This window comes from Castor canadensis, chromosome 11, assembly GCF_047511655.1.
Source record: "Castor canadensis chromosome 11, mCasCan1.hap1v2, whole genome shotgun sequence".
Lineage (NCBI taxonomy): Eukaryota > Metazoa > Chordata > Mammalia > Rodentia > Castoridae > Castor > Castor canadensis.
In genome coordinates this window covers 44,001,717-44,016,969 of record NC_133396.1, presented here as the reverse complement: position 1 = coordinate 44,016,969, position 15,253 = coordinate 44,001,717, and the positions used below count along the sequence as shown (strand labels likewise).

Below are 15,253 nucleotides of genomic sequence, written 5' to 3'. Positions count from 1 at the left end.
TCCATCCCAGCAGTGTTATGTCTGTAACACCGGTATTAGTCACTGAAGTTTGGATGCTTATTTTCAGTTATACAGTGGCTTGGCAGTTGCTGAAAGTTTTTACTAATATTAGGTGTATGGTTTGAACGAGACTTAAGTGTTTGCATCCTAATTGTACTGAATCCTGCTAAGGGGATTATTTTGAGTTTATCGGATGTTGATGTCTTGGATCTGACACAGATTAGAGCCAACTAATGTGTTTTTGTATGTTTGAGTTTCTTTGTTTTCTGCAGATGCTTTGCTGTGTTCCCTCCACCTACTCCACATCTTCCACATACATATTTTCCCCATATGCACCCCCTCACTTAGTTTTGGTGTCACAGGAAGCAGGTGTTTCAGACAGTAGATTGATGTGTACAGTTGATTTGATATGCAAACTTAAATCCTTCCATGGTTTTGAGGGAATGCAGTTGATTAGTCTCAGAAAAGGAGGGCGAGGCAGACTGGCTTGGAGAGCATCATTTTTACTGTCGGTTGTCTCCTGGTAGCAATTGCTTTGGAAGTCTGAGGCACTCTGGGAGGTACCGCCTGGTGGGGGGTGGGGTTCACTCTTAGTAACCAGGCAGAGAATGGGCGGAGGAGTAGAAGGGGTGCGACATCACCTGGGCCAGCTGTGGGATGCTTAGCTCCCAGCTTTGAGGTGGGGGCCTGGAGAGATGGGGGCTTGTTAACAAAGAGGAGCCGCGCTGGGGCCGGGGTCTGGGGTAGCTGGCCTATCTCTGGCGGCTGACCTCCCAGTGGGCCTCCCTAGTTGGCTGCGTGGCAAGTCGCTCTGCTGGTTCCCTGGCTCACGATTGGCTCTCTAGATGGGAGGGGACTTGTAAAGAGCTGGGTTGGAGTTGAGGGGGCGGGGTTGGCTTCCGGGCGGCGGAGGGGAGCAAGTGGCAGCGTGCTGGGGGAGGGGGGTGTGGGCGCACTGTGGAGTGCTCTGCTCCAGGAGCCTGGCACCCGGAGTAGCCGCCTCCCCCTCCCCCTGCTGAGACCGCTACAAGCCCCTTCTCATCCACCGTCTCTGGGCTAGGGCGAACTGGTCTGAGTAAGTCCCAGGCTGGCGGGGCGGAGCCCGGAGCCCCACCGTGCTCTGGGGAGAGAACCTCACCACCTTTCCAACGCGCAAGGTGTGTGTATGCTTTTTCTGATGCGACTTTAGCAGACTTAACCTTATAAGAAAAGGGGAAATGAGACGGGGAAGAAAGACCTGCATATCCTATCAGTTTGTCTTGGTCATCCAGTTCTACCCTTCGTCGTTCTTTTTCCTCACTTCATCTCATCCTGGCTGCTGGGTAAGGAGATTCAGGACTCATATCTTTTTACTGATATGTTGATGTTGGCATAGTAAAATGCACAGAGAAGAAAAGAGGAGCCCTTTTTGTGTGTGTGTGTGTGTGTGTGTGTGCGTGTGTGTGTGTGATCTGATGCAGTAAATCGAAAAAAAAAAAAACAAAAAAACTCTAGGAGTAGGTTTTCAGAACTGTACAGTATCCGTGTCCATTAAGGCTGCCTTCATCATTTTCCTCTTTTGATCTGCCTTAATCAGCGACAGCAATCTGAAAGGGAAGGAGGTTATAGTGGAAAGAGGGAACAGTCCCTGTCAAAGGAAATCCGATAATCCTGATAGTTGTTCGCAATTAACTCTGCTAAATTCCCCCCACCCCCCACATTGTCACAGGCTTTGTGTAGTTTCTTAGCCCTGTTGAAGAAACCTAGTTAGAGCCGGCAAACTTACCTTAGTGTTACTGAAACTTGAAAGTCTAATCAGTTTCTTCATTGGTGTATTTTTTTCTCTTTCCTTTTTTTTTTTTTTTTTAAACGGTACTGGAGTTTGAACTCTGGTCTTTACATTTGCTAGTGCTCTACCATTTGAGCCACTCTGCCAACCCTGGTGTATTTCTTGTATTGATAGGTTCCTGGATGGATTAGTTTTTGTCATCTAAAACTAAAAAAATCTAGATGGATTTTATTTAATTCGTTTATTTTTTGAAAGGTTCCACTCCCCAAACCTAATTTGAGTGACTGTGGCCACTCTTCAGTACTTTGCCTCAGTTACTAACAGATCCTTTCTTTCTGAAGGACATGTGTCTCATCTCCAGCCCAAATCAGAAACTTCTTTATGTGTTTTGTTTTATTTTTGCAGTACTGGGTATTGAACCCAGGACCTCACACTTGCTAGGCAAGCGCTCCACCACTTGAGCTACATCCCAGCCTCCTTCATGTGTTTTAAATTGAGAGGAAAGTTTATCAGTTGAAGGTAGGTTACCCAAAAATTATGTTAGAAACAAAGTGTGTGTGTATACCAGGTTTATCTTACTGTTATAAGCAAAGAGCTATAATGCCAGAAGGAAGAAATATAAATTTTGACAACACTTGGGTAAATAGTAATTAAAATTCATAGCTTATTGTAATTCAGGTTCGGTTTCCAAAGATTGATAACTAGAGTTCTATTTTTTGTTTGTTTTCTTGGGGTGCTGGGGACTGAATCCAGAGCCTTGCATGCATGCTAGGCCAGCATTCTACTGCTGAGCTTCATCCCCAGCTCTGGAGTCCAAGTTTAAAGACAAAATTGATACGCTGGAGTTGTGTTACAGTCTTAGGTAGATAAGCAATTTATCTTTTCATTGATTTATTGGATCTCTTACCAAGTAAGAGCAATTTGGGGTGAAAGCAAGTATTATGAAGAAGAAGGATGATGGAACAGGAAACCTACTCAGTTGTGGAAGCAAACAGGGATCCGGAAGTATTTTCCTTTCTCTCTCTCTAAATAAATAAATACACACACGTGTATATACATGTATATGTAAAAATGTGTAATACAGGACTGGAGGTGTGGCTCAAGCAGTAGAGCGGCTGCTTTGCAAGTGTAAAGCCCTGAGTTCAAATCCCAGTCCCACCAAAAAATATGTGTATGTTTACACATATATACATAGTAGATGAAAAATTTCTAGTAGTCTTAATATAGAGTTGTGCAAAAAAATAGTAAATTCACAATAGTCCTGTGTTGGGTTTGGAGTTTTCAGTTTATTACTCTGTCCCTAAATTAGGCTCCATGAATCATGTTTAAATTGGGAGGGAAAGAGGATCCTCTGGATGTTGTTTTACCTAACTTATTACCTGAGAAAGAACTGTTAAAATTCACTGAAGCTTTGACAGCAAGCTAGTGTATAAAATAATGTGCACTTTGATGTCTAAGATATAGCAAGTTGGGGAAGTGACCAAAACAAAACAGAAACAAACACTTGGAGGCTGTAGCACTTAAACTTATTTCTACTGAAAAAAAAAAAAAAAAACAAGTTGCCCTCCTATTTGGTATCTTAGGTGTTTTTTTTTTCCTTTTCCTTTTTCTTTCTTTACCCATGTGTAAACAGTTAATAAAGCTTTATTAAGCTACATTCATATACTTTGCTCACTTTGTTTTAAAAAAATTTCTGTTTTCTTGACTGATTTGTGTAATCAGTATTTTCCATGGTTGGGGTTCCCAAAAGAATTTTTCCCAGGAAACAAAGGCTATGTATGGAACTATTAGTAGGCATAACCTAATTGTTCTCCAAATAGCATTCATTTTAAGGGACTTGCAAACTCTCAAATTTGGTCCCTTGTAAGGAAACAATTGAAGCCCTGACTTCTTATAATTTGTTAGGTTGAGGGGATATGATTCTGCTGAGGTTAAAGTAACCAATTTAATTTTCTTTAGCAGTCTGTTTTTATCCATCCTGTTCATTTCTGTGTGGATGTGTTAAGAAAAATGGTCCTATGTTCTCTCTAAAGGGAAACTCCAACCTAATTCCTCATTCACATCAGAAGTGTAAAAGGATCCCCTTGAGAATGTGGTGGAAAACATTGGACCCTTGGCATTATTTAATTCTCTAAATAATCAGCTTGAGGGTTGTAAGATTTAGAATTGGGAAATGCTTACTTAAGGTGAGAAAATATTAGCAGCAAAAAAGACCTGGGAATGCTGCTGTCAAAGTGAAACATTTATTTAGAGACAATGAATGCATTTACATAGAGATGTGACTGATGATAATTTTTAGCTTTTCAACTTTGTCAATCTTGTGTCAGAGACAATATTTTGTATGTGTTTAAGCACAAACCTCTTCCCCAGGGCTCGACACTTAGAAGCTGAATCTTTTGAGTAAGTTGTTTGCTATGAATCCTAAGGGTAGAGGACTCAGTGGAGTCTATAATCAGATAGGAGGTGGAGTTGATTGTTTAGTAAGTGACTGAACACTTACTAAAGAATGGTTGCTAGGCAAATTGCATCGCAATCAGTTTACTCCTACTGGTTTTGAGGTTGGCTCTTGGTGAAGGCCAGAGTTGCCTTTCTAATAATACTGCCCTTTTAAATTCCTTGTTGGATGTGCATGTGTGTCATTCAGTGGCTCAAAATAGCCAACCTTGCCACCTATGTAATCACAGGATTGGGAATAGTAGGCCAATTGATGTACAAAGTAAGATCCTGTAAATAAATAAAAATAACCAGAATGATGTGTGGATTTCACTTTACCTAAGATAATTTTGCTTTTGGTAGGTAACCTGGGCCAGCATTGTCATCAGCTTCTCTACTGGATCAAATGGTGGGTGAGGTTATGTTCCAATATTAATATACCACTGTGTTTGATTATTTTTGGTTTTGTAACTAGCACGGCAATAGCTAACACATTCGTTTTGGAAACAGGCCAGTGATAACACTGCCCTTGGGCCTGGAAGGATGGAAAAATAGGACAGTGTAAACAATTGAGAGCATAAATAATGAATCTTCCAACTGAGCTCTACGAGAGTGAGGGAGATTATCCTCAAAGGTGTTCAATCTGGTAGTGAAAGGGGGAAGAGTCTACTGAATTAATTACCCAGACTGTTTCTGATACGTATGCATTATGGGGTTGTTAAAGCCATTCAAAACAAAGTTATCTTTCTGATAATTTTTAACCCACCATTTCTTCCCCCAACCTCACACTCGAATTGTTCATTTGCTTTTTTAGAATACAGGCCTTTGCTTCCTTCCCCCAGCCTTGTTCTATGTGTTAACATTCTATAAACACTGGAGAGTTCTTTTGTTTGGCCAGACTTTTGCTTAATGAGAGATTTCATTATCTGTAAATTTATAAAGTAAAAGAAAAAAAAAATCTGGGCTTGGCTTAAAAGAATTCTTTGGAATCTCGAGTACATATTATACTTGGTTTTTGGGGGTTTTTTTGGTGGTACTGGAGTTTGAACCCTGGGCCTCATCCTTGCTAGGCAGGCGCTCTACCACTTGAACCACTTCACAGTCCTTTTTTGTATTGGGTATTTTTGAGATAAGGTCTCCTGAACTATTTGCCCATGGCTGGTTTTGAAGCACGATTTTCCTGATCTCTGCCTCCTGAGTAGCAAGGAGTATAAGCGTGAGCTACCACTATCTGGCAAATATGTATTATACCTTGAAATTAAATGTGTTTAGGGTATAATTACATAACAACTCAAAAAAGTTTAAGACGAGTTATTTTAGCTCAAGAATAATTTCCAGTATTAAGATAAATATTTTTGTATTTTTAGGTTAATTTTCATCCAATTAATTGAATAAATATTCTCTCATTGTTCTCAGTATTTCTCTGAGGTAAGGAAAACTAATATTCCCTGTGAGTGTCCAAATGCCTTATGAGTGTCCAAATAGTAGTGAGGTCAGACCTAGAGCCAAGGTCTCTGAATTTGAAATCTTTTGTTCTCTAAATTAAAAACAAAAACAAAAACTTGATCTTGCTGTGTTTCCCAGGCTGTCCTTGAACTCTCAGTTCTCCTGTCTCAGCATCCTGAGTAGCTAGGATTACAAGCATACACCATTGCACCCAGCTCCTCTGGATTTGGGTGCAATGTATTTAACTATTTTCTCCCAAAACTTCCAGAATTCTTATATAAAATGATTTGAGGATTGAGGAGTAGCTCAGTGGCACAGTATATGTTCAGCATCCTTTAGGCTATGGGCTCTGTCCCCAGCAATGGCATAAATAAATTAGTAAGTAAGTAGATAAATAAGTAATTTGCCATCTCCTTGGGAGTCTGTTTTTATTTCTTTAGTTGTCAAGAGAACCCAAAGACCAGGATACTATTCCTAATCAAGAGTAAAGGGGGCTGGCAGAGTGGTTCAAGTGGTAGAGTGCCTCCTAACCATGTGCAAGGTACTGAATTCAACCCCCAGTACTACCAATAAAAGAGGAGTTGGGGGTGGAGGACCAGGGGCAAGGCAGAGTACCTAATTCTTGAAATCTAGGCTACTTGGGAGGTAGAGATTGGGTGGATCATGGTTCAAGGCCAGCCCAGGCAAAAAGTTAGCAAGACCCCCATCTCAACAAATAAACCCCAGCATGATGGTACATTCTTATCATACCAGCTACAAGGAAAACATAAGTAGGAGGATTGTGGCCCAGGTGTCCAGGACAAAAATCCCACACTCTACTTAAAAAATAGCTAAACCACTTGGGCTGTGGCTCAAGTGGTTGAACACCTGCCTAAGAAGCTCCAAGGCCTGAAATTTAAAAAGAGAGCAAGAGAAGAAAAGAAAAGGTTTAAGGTGAGATGTAAAGGGAAGGCTAAGTTAAAGTTTTATTATATTTTATTGCAGGGAGGAGGCGCTGGGCTGATCAGATCAAATTCAGTCATGGACTGAGTTTGTTACATTTCAACCTAGCCAAAAAAGGCACAACTCTAGTAAAAGGGTTCATTCCTACTCAGCAAATACAGTTAGCTATTGATTATCCTCACAAAGTATAGATAGGTAAAATTGAAAGATATTCCAAAGGCCATATTTTACAGCAATAGCTTTAACTTTTTTTTTCCTTTTGTAGTACTGGGGTTTGAACTCAGGGTCTACACCTTTAGCCACTCCACCAGCCCTTTTTGTGATGATTTTTTTCTAGATAGGGTCTTGCAAACTATTTGCTCAGGCTGGCTTCAAACCATGATCTTCCTGATCTCTGTCTCCTGAGTAGCTAGGATTATAGGCGTGAGCCACCAGTACTTTGCTTTAACTTCTTTTTAAGTGAGAATTTTCTAGCTGAACAAACTAGGAATTTGTTTGCTTTCTGTGGTCATTCAGCTACCAGTAGGTAAGGAAGCCAAGAGTACTGGACCTAGAAAAGTTTAGCTCAGTTTTGCATCCTCAAGACAGTTTTATTTGATATTAAATACTCCTCAGGAGGCAGAGAGAATCACGGTTCGAGGCCAGCCTGGGCAAATAGTTCAAAAGACCCTATCTTGAAAATACCCAGTGCAAAAAAGGGCTGCTGGAGTGGTTCAAGTAGAAGAGCACCTGCCTGGCAAGTGTGAGGCCCTGAATTTAAACTCTAGTACTGCCAAAAAAAAAAAAAAAAAAAAAAAGACAAAAAAATAAGCTGGGCAATAAACTTGTAATACTTAGGCTAAGCAGGATGATTTGGAGTTGAAGACCAGCCTGGGCTACATAGTGAAGATCCTGTCTCAAAAAAAAAAAAAGTCTGAAAAGTTAAAGGCAGCTCATTCCAAGTTACCTAAATGGAAAAGTCACATTTCCTAGGTTCCTGATTGGACCCTCTGTATTGCCCAGCTGTTCAGCTAGGAGTGGTGTTACAATTATGAAGACATTAAATTTGTAGTTGTAAAGGTGCTGGTTTGGCTTTTGCTTATCTTATCTGCCCCCCTCCCCCAACCTCCTTTTCCATTCAACCAAAAATAGAAACAGTGGGTTAATGAAGAATCTACATCTTAGTTTTTTTTTTTTTTTTCATTTTTCTTTTATTATTCATATGTGCATACAAGGATTGGTTCATTTCTCCCTACTGCCCCCACCCCCTCCCTTACCACCCACTCCGCCCCCTCCCTCTCCCCCCCCCCAATACCCAGCAGAAACTATTTTGCCCTTATTTCTAATCTTGTTGTAGAGAGAGTATAAGCAATAATAGGAAGGAACAAGGGTTTTTGCTGGTTGAGATAAGGGTAGCTATACAGGGCATTGACTCACATTGATTTCCTGTGCGTGGGTGTTACCTTCTAGGTTAATTCTTTTTGATCTAACCTTTTCTCTAGTACCTGTTCCCCTTTTCCTATTGGCCTCAGTTGCTTTGAGGTATCTGCTTTAGTTTCTCTGCGTTAAGGGCAACAAATGCTAGCTAGTTTTTTAGGTGTCTTACCTATCCTCATCCCTCCCTTGTGTGCTCTCGCTTTTATCATGTGCTCATAGTCCAATCCCCTTGTTGTGTTTGCCCTTGATCTAATGTCCACATATGAGGGAGAACATACGATTTTTGGTTTTTTGAGCCAGGCTAACCTCACTCAGAATGGTGTTCTCCAATTCCATCCATTTACCAGCGAATGATAACATTTCGTTCTTCTTCATGGCTGCATAAAATTCCATTGTGTATAGATACCACATTTTCTTAATCCATTCGTCAGTGCTGGGACATCTTGGCTGTTTCCATAACTTGGCTATTGTGAATAGTGCCGCAATAAACATGGATGTGCAGGTGCCTCTGGAGTAACAGTCTTTTGGGTATATCCCCAAGAGTGGTATTGCTGGATCAAATGGTAGATCGATGTCCAGCTTTTTAAGTAGCCTCCAAATTTTTTTCCAGAGTGGTTGTACTAGTCTACATTCCCACCAGCAGTGTAAGAGGGTTCCTTTTTCCCCACATCCTCGCCAACACCTGTTGTTGGTGGTGTTGCTGATGATGGCTGTTCTAACAGGGGTGAGGTGGAATCTTAGCGTGGTTTTAATTTGCATTTCCTTTATTGCTAGAGATGGTGAGCATTTTTTCATGTGTTTTCTGGCCATTTGAATTTCTTCTTTTGAGAAAGTTCTGTTTAGTTCACATGCCCATTTCTTTATTGGTTCATTAGTTTTGGGAGAATTTAGTTTTTTAAGTTCCCTGTATATTCTGGTTATCAGTCCTTTGTCTGATCTACATCTTGTTTTAACCTGTCTTGTCAAGTGTTACTGTGCATCCATTAAAGTGTTTTACAAAGAATTTTAGTACTTCATTCACTTCCTGTGAGGGGCAGGTACAATTGGAGTATGATACTGTGTTAGAACATTTTGCCATAGAGACAAAAAGAACCATTAATTTTATGATAAGTCTTTCGCCTATTTTTATAGTCATTGGCCAAATTAAGCTGGAACATGGATCTTTTCCAGTGCACTTTTTTTGTGTTTTTGCTTCTACTCCAAGCTGAATGAATGTCTCAACTGAAATGTGTCCATTCTTACCATTCACAGTATGTATGAGAAAAAACTGTTCCTTAGAGTACCTTGTAAGAAACTGATGACATTTTGGTCAGCACACCAAGTTTTTGTGTTTTTTTTTTTTCCCAAAAAGTCCACTAGTAAAGACTGATTTTCCAGTTTGTAGATTTATTATGGGTCCTAGATTCTCCTGAATTTTTTCTGCTAACTAGTCGTACCTTTTTAAATTACAACTGTCTGGAAATCTGGACAAAACTGAAAAATGTTTTAATATTTTCTTTAATTTTTTTATTACAGTATATTCATTATATAGGAGGGGATTCATAATGACAGTTCCAATTAGGCTTATATTGTACATTAGTCACATTGCCCATATCATCTGTCCCCCAACCCCCCTCTCCGCCCCACTTAAAATAATTGGAAGAGGTTTCATACAGGAATATGAAGTCCATCAACCACATACCCTCGTTTTAATCTCCTTCATTCCCCTACCTCTACCATTTCTGTTCCCCCACCCCATGTACCTATTTTACAGTCCTGTTTTTTGTTATTAGTATTCGAGTTGATGTTCAAAGGGGTTTCTCAATATATCCCTGCTGTAGGTACACTTTACTTTGGTTCATTAAAACCCTTCCATTACTTTCCCTTACCCCTTTACCTCCCACCCCCCCATATTTCAGCAACTTTCAGTACACATCCTTATATTCTCTACCTTTACAGATGTTATGTTTTACGATATTACTGATGCTGTCATTCTCTTTTCCTTTCCTTTTTCCCCCCCGTTTTCTATAGAGTAGTTCCACTGTTGCAAACATGTTCTACATATGAGTTTATATATGATCATGCTTACTTTTGTCAGCACACCAATTTTGTAGCTGTTTAAAATTCTTCCTTCCAACTTTGATCATCCCTAACCCCCACCTGTCCACATCTCTAAATTCCTCACAACTAGTTAAGAAGGGTTGGAGATTATAGCTTAGTGGTAGAGCACTTGACTGGGTTTGATTCCCAGCACCACAAAACCAAAACATGTTGCTCAACCAGGGAAATGATAGTCAGAGTTGTATCAAACAGCAGCCTTTCTGTATGTGTAGGCTTGCATGACTTTGTTGCATTAAAAGAGTTTTTCCACATTGTAGAAATAAGATTCCACTCTTTGAAGCAAGTTAATCAGTTGAGTTTTATTAAGGGTGCAGGTGCCTAAAGGTTAAATTTGAAAATGAAAACTGTTAAGTATTTACAAACAAAACATGCCTGCTGTAATCCCAGCACTTGCAAGGCTGAAGTAGGAGGATAGATATCAAGTTCGAAGCCAGCCTGGGCTGCATAGTAAGACCTGTTTCAAAAATAAATAAAAATTTAGAATAAAAACTTTTGCCTAATTAAAAGCTGTACTGCTATTTTACTCTGAAATCAGATAAACTATGGAGAGAAACTATAGTTTCTTAGTGAGAATCACTGTCTTTGCTATTTAAAATTGCTGCCCTACCCAATACTTTTCATCTCAATTGTTTTATTTATGTAGTTTTGTTTTGTTTTAGTAGTACTAGGGTTTGTGCAGGTGCTCTTATCACTTGTGCCACACCCCCATTCCTTTTTTTGCTTTAGTTATTTTTCAGTAGGGTTGGTTTTTTGCTAGGTTGACCTCAGACCAGCCCTCCTACCTATGGTCTCACACATAGCTGGGATCACAAGCTCCGGCTACTTCACCTAGCTTATTGATTGAAATGGGGTTTTGTTCACTTTTTGCCCAGTCTGACCTCAGAACTGCTGTTCTCCCAAGATAATTTCCACTTATCAATTAGCTGAGATTACAGACAGTAACCACCTCACCTGGCTCCATTTTATATATATATATATAGAGATAGATAGATAGATAGATAGACTACATATATGTATATATATATATATATGGACTGGGGCTTGAACTTGGGAGTTTGAACTTGCAAAGTAGGCACTCTATCCCTTGAGCCATACCCCTTCAGCCCATTTTGCTCTAATTGTTTTGGAGATGGGGTCTTGGGAAATATTTTTTGGGGCTGACCTCCAAACTGCATCCTCCTCATCTCTGCCTCCTGAGCTAGGATTACAGGTGTGAGCCACCAGCACCTAGCTTATGTCTCTCTCTCTCTCTTTTTTTTTGGGGGGTGGTTGTATCATGCTTGATAGGGAGGCAATCTACTACTTGAGCCATGCCCCTAGCCTTCTATATTGCTTCTCTCTCTCTCTCTCTGCATTAAAAGTAAGAGTAAAGTAAATCTAGTGTAACAGGATAAAAGTTGAGAGAAATGGGGGAAAAGGGAGAAACATTTCATGCTCCCCATGAAAGACTGTATCTCAAAATATTTAGTTATTGTTTTTTAGCTTTCCTATGATATCAATGATTTATTTGCCATGTTTACAATATTCAAGCATTCCAAATCTGCCTGTATAACTCCCGTCTACCCCATCTCCCATTCTGGGAATCTAACCTAGGTCTTTCTTTCCGGGAAGCAACTCTGAGCTCTGTCCCACAGTCCCTAATGTCTCTTTCAGTTTGAAGAACTCCCTTTAGCATTTCTTGTAGGACAGGTTTGGTGTAGATAAATTCTTTCAGATTTTATTTGTCTGGGAGGACAAAATTTATTAACTAGTTTAAAGGGAAGAATGCTTATGTGAAAAAATTTCAAAGAATTGGGATTAATTTAGCCTAGATGAAAGAAATGACAAAGATTTTGTAGGATACAAATATGAAAGATCATTACATAAAGATAGGCAACTAGCTCCTATTCACCTTGAAGAAGACAAAGGTATTTGCTAAAGCTCTTGAGCAAGGAATCTAAGACAAGTGGGAGAATTTCTTGCTTTTGAGGCTTAAGAGGGATGGATTCTTAGAATAGATTTTCAGTTGTAGCACCATATTAGAGATCACAGTGAAAGTGGAAAGAGCATAGATCTAGGGCTAAGAAAACCTGGTATTGTCTAGGAACTTGCTAGCTTTGTGTTCATAGACTGATTTCTTATACTGTGTACTTCCTAATTTATCTGTGAAAACGGGACTAATGAAGCTGAGTTTTGGTGGCTCACGCCCATAATCCTATCTACTTGGGAGGCTGAGATCTGGAGGATAGAGGTTTGAGGCCAGCCTGGGCAAATAAGTTCTTGAGACTTCCATCTCCAAAATAATCAGAGCAGAATGGACTAGAGGTGTGGCTCAAGCCATAGAGTGGCTTGCTTTGCATGTGCAAAGCACTGAATTCGAACTGTATTCCCAGTAAAAAAAGAAAACAGACTAATGATACATGCTCATATTGTCTCCTAGGGCACTTGAGAAAATTGAGTCAGTGTGAAGGCACTTTGAGACTTGTAATGCTCTCTATAAATGTAAGGCATTGTTAATGACTTTACAAAAGTCACCTTTGTAAGCCAGGTATCAGTGGCTAATACCTGTAATCCCAGCTACTCAGGAGGCAGAGATCAGGAGGATCAACATTCAAAGCCAGCCCAGGCAAATAGTTTGTGAGACCCTATCTCGATAAAACCCATCACAAAAACTGGCTGGTGGAGTGACTCAGGGTATAGGCCCTGAGTTCAAATCTCAGTGCCACAAAAAAAAAAATCACCTTTGTAAGTGATTAAGAATCATAGGATCTAAAAGTTAGATTTGGTGGTTATTTAGTCTGAATATTCAGCTTTTGAAATGAAACCCTTTTCTATCATTCCTGATGAATGGTCATTGCTTTTGCTTCGGTATTTCTTGTGTTATACTATTGTTGAAGAGGCTCAAATTGTTCTTTATGTTTGCTTAAAATTGTCTTTCTTCAGACTTCAATTTATTAGCCTATTTTTGATCTCTGGAGTTCAGAGACAAAATTCCTCTCTCTTTGTATGACAGCCCTCTTGTGACATCATCATCTCTCACCTTGAAATCACTGTAGCCACTTAACTCATTTCTGCCATCTTTCATTTACCTCTTAAACTTTCAGCAGATTTATTTAAAATAGACATCTGATTTTGTTATTCCCCTTAAAACTTGTCCCTGTTTCCCTGTGGCTTGCAGAATAATATCTTATATTAGCTAAAAATTATTATTACTCTCATCATTGAGCACATGCACTGTACTAAGCTCATTACAAATATAATCTAATTTAGCATTATAATTATTCTGTAAGGTGTTAGGTCTACTTTTATGCCAATTTAGTGGTAAAAACATTGAATTGTGAAACCAGCACAGCTCTATTCTTTTTTTTTTTTTAATTGTTGTGGTGGGTGGGGTACATTGTGGCATTTATAAAAGTTCTTATAGGCCGGGTGCCTGTAGCTCATGCCTGTAATCCTAGCTACCCAGGAGGCAGAGATCAGGAGAATTGTGGTTCGAAGCCAGCCTGGGCAAATAGTTCCCAAGACCCTATCTCTAAAAAACCCTTCATAAAAAGGGCTGGCAGAGTGGCTCAAGGTGAAAACCCTGAGTTCAAGTCCCAGTACCACAAAAAAAAAAAAAAGTTCTTACAATATATCAAATATATCATACTTGAATTCACCCCCCCCCCAGACCATTTTCCTTCATCCCCTCCTTTCCCCAAAAGCTCTATTCTTGATTTTTGAGCTCAGGACTTTGTGCTTTTATGCAGGTGCTCTACCACTTGGTCACACTTCCAGCTGCCCAGCTCTATTCTTAATATGCTGTTTTTTCTTCTAGTGTGAAATATAACTTGGCATGCTAGGCTTATATCCTGGTTTACAACTATACTTAACACCCTAGTCTCCATGGCTTCCCAAACATGCCATTTAGTTTTACAGTTGCATGCCTTTCATTAAACTAGTTTTCCTTGCCTAAACTGGCCTTTCCATTTCAGTCTGGTAAATTTTTATCTCCAGTGACCTGTGCTTGTCCTTCCTTCCTTCCTTCCTTCCTTTCTTTCTTTCTTTTTTTTTTTTTTAATGGTACTGGGGATTGCATCTAAGGCCTTGCCCATGTTAGGCAAATGCTCTACCATTTGAGACACACCTCAGCCTTTGTTATTGCTTCTTTCTTACTCCTTGAAGTATGTTTCATTCTTTATTCACATTTTTCACCAGGGATTTTATCCATTATTTATTTGTGTTCCCAATACAATATGAACACAGTATAGATCTCTGCTTGTGATGATTGCTCTTCTAATTTTTACATCTTGGCTGAACTTTTCCTTCACTTTTCCGTATTTCACACCAGACAGTGTTTTGTGGGGAGCTTTTGTTGTTGTTGTTTGTGTTTTCTTTTGGAGATACTGGAGATGGAACTCAGGGCCTCCCAGGTTGCTGGATGGGTACTCTTGTTGGGCGGATGCTCTACCACTTGAACCATTCATTAGCCCATTCCTTTCTGGTTTTTAGTTTTTTCAGGTAGCGTCTCCTGTATTTTGCCCAGGGCTGGAACTGTCCTCACACCATGTTCCTGTGCCTCCCAGCTAGAATTACAGGTGCAGACCACCATGCCTGGCTTGAACTTTTTTCCTGTGACTCTGTCACTCACATTAACATTCTGGGCCTTAATGTGTAAGTGTTCTACAGCTGCACTATACCCCCAGTCCCAGAAAGTGTTTTGTATGTATATACATGTATATTTTTATGATGGTCTTTTTAAAAATTTTTGTGCTGGATGGGGGTACATTGTGACATTTACAAAAGCTTGAACCTCTCGTAATAACTTTTACCAAAAAGTATTACATGGGTATGTGGTCTAGCTGCTTCTTGGGAACAGTTCCCATTGTATTTCTAGCCATTTCTTCCAGAATAGAGCCCAAACTAAGGAAACAAATAAGTAGAGATAGCACTTTATATTTGCTTTTCCCTTTGTTACCTCAATAGGGTACTGCATACTTTGCAGGCCAATTTTCACCTTTTGTAAAATAAGAGTGACTTCCTGAGATTACAATACCTTTAAGGAGTCTTAGTTTCCTAGGGCTATAGACACAGTTGAAAAGGAGAGTCTGGTTTTACATTCCAGGAAATAGAGTACTGGTCTAGAGCAGAAGTAAATGCTAGAGGTAAATGAGTCAGGTCCCAGGAATC

At 39.8% G+C, this 15,253-nt stretch overlaps 1 protein-coding gene across 6 annotated transcripts in view; it reads left to right on the top strand.

Moving 5' to 3' along the window:
- Fam222b (family with sequence similarity 222 member B) overlaps positions 1–15,253 on the top strand; it is a 70,282-nt gene that overhangs the window by 26,003 nt on the left and 29,026 nt on the right. The window contains exons 1-2 of one of the 6 annotated variants that reach the window (XM_074046479.1): positions 914–1,157; positions 4,565–4,610. The exons of 1 other annotated variant lie outside the window; for it this stretch is intronic. The gene's annotated coding sequence lies outside the window, so the exon portion shown is untranslated. 4 more of the 6 variants (XM_074046477.1, XM_074046478.1, XM_074046480.1 and 1 more) reach the window with 4 other exon arrangements.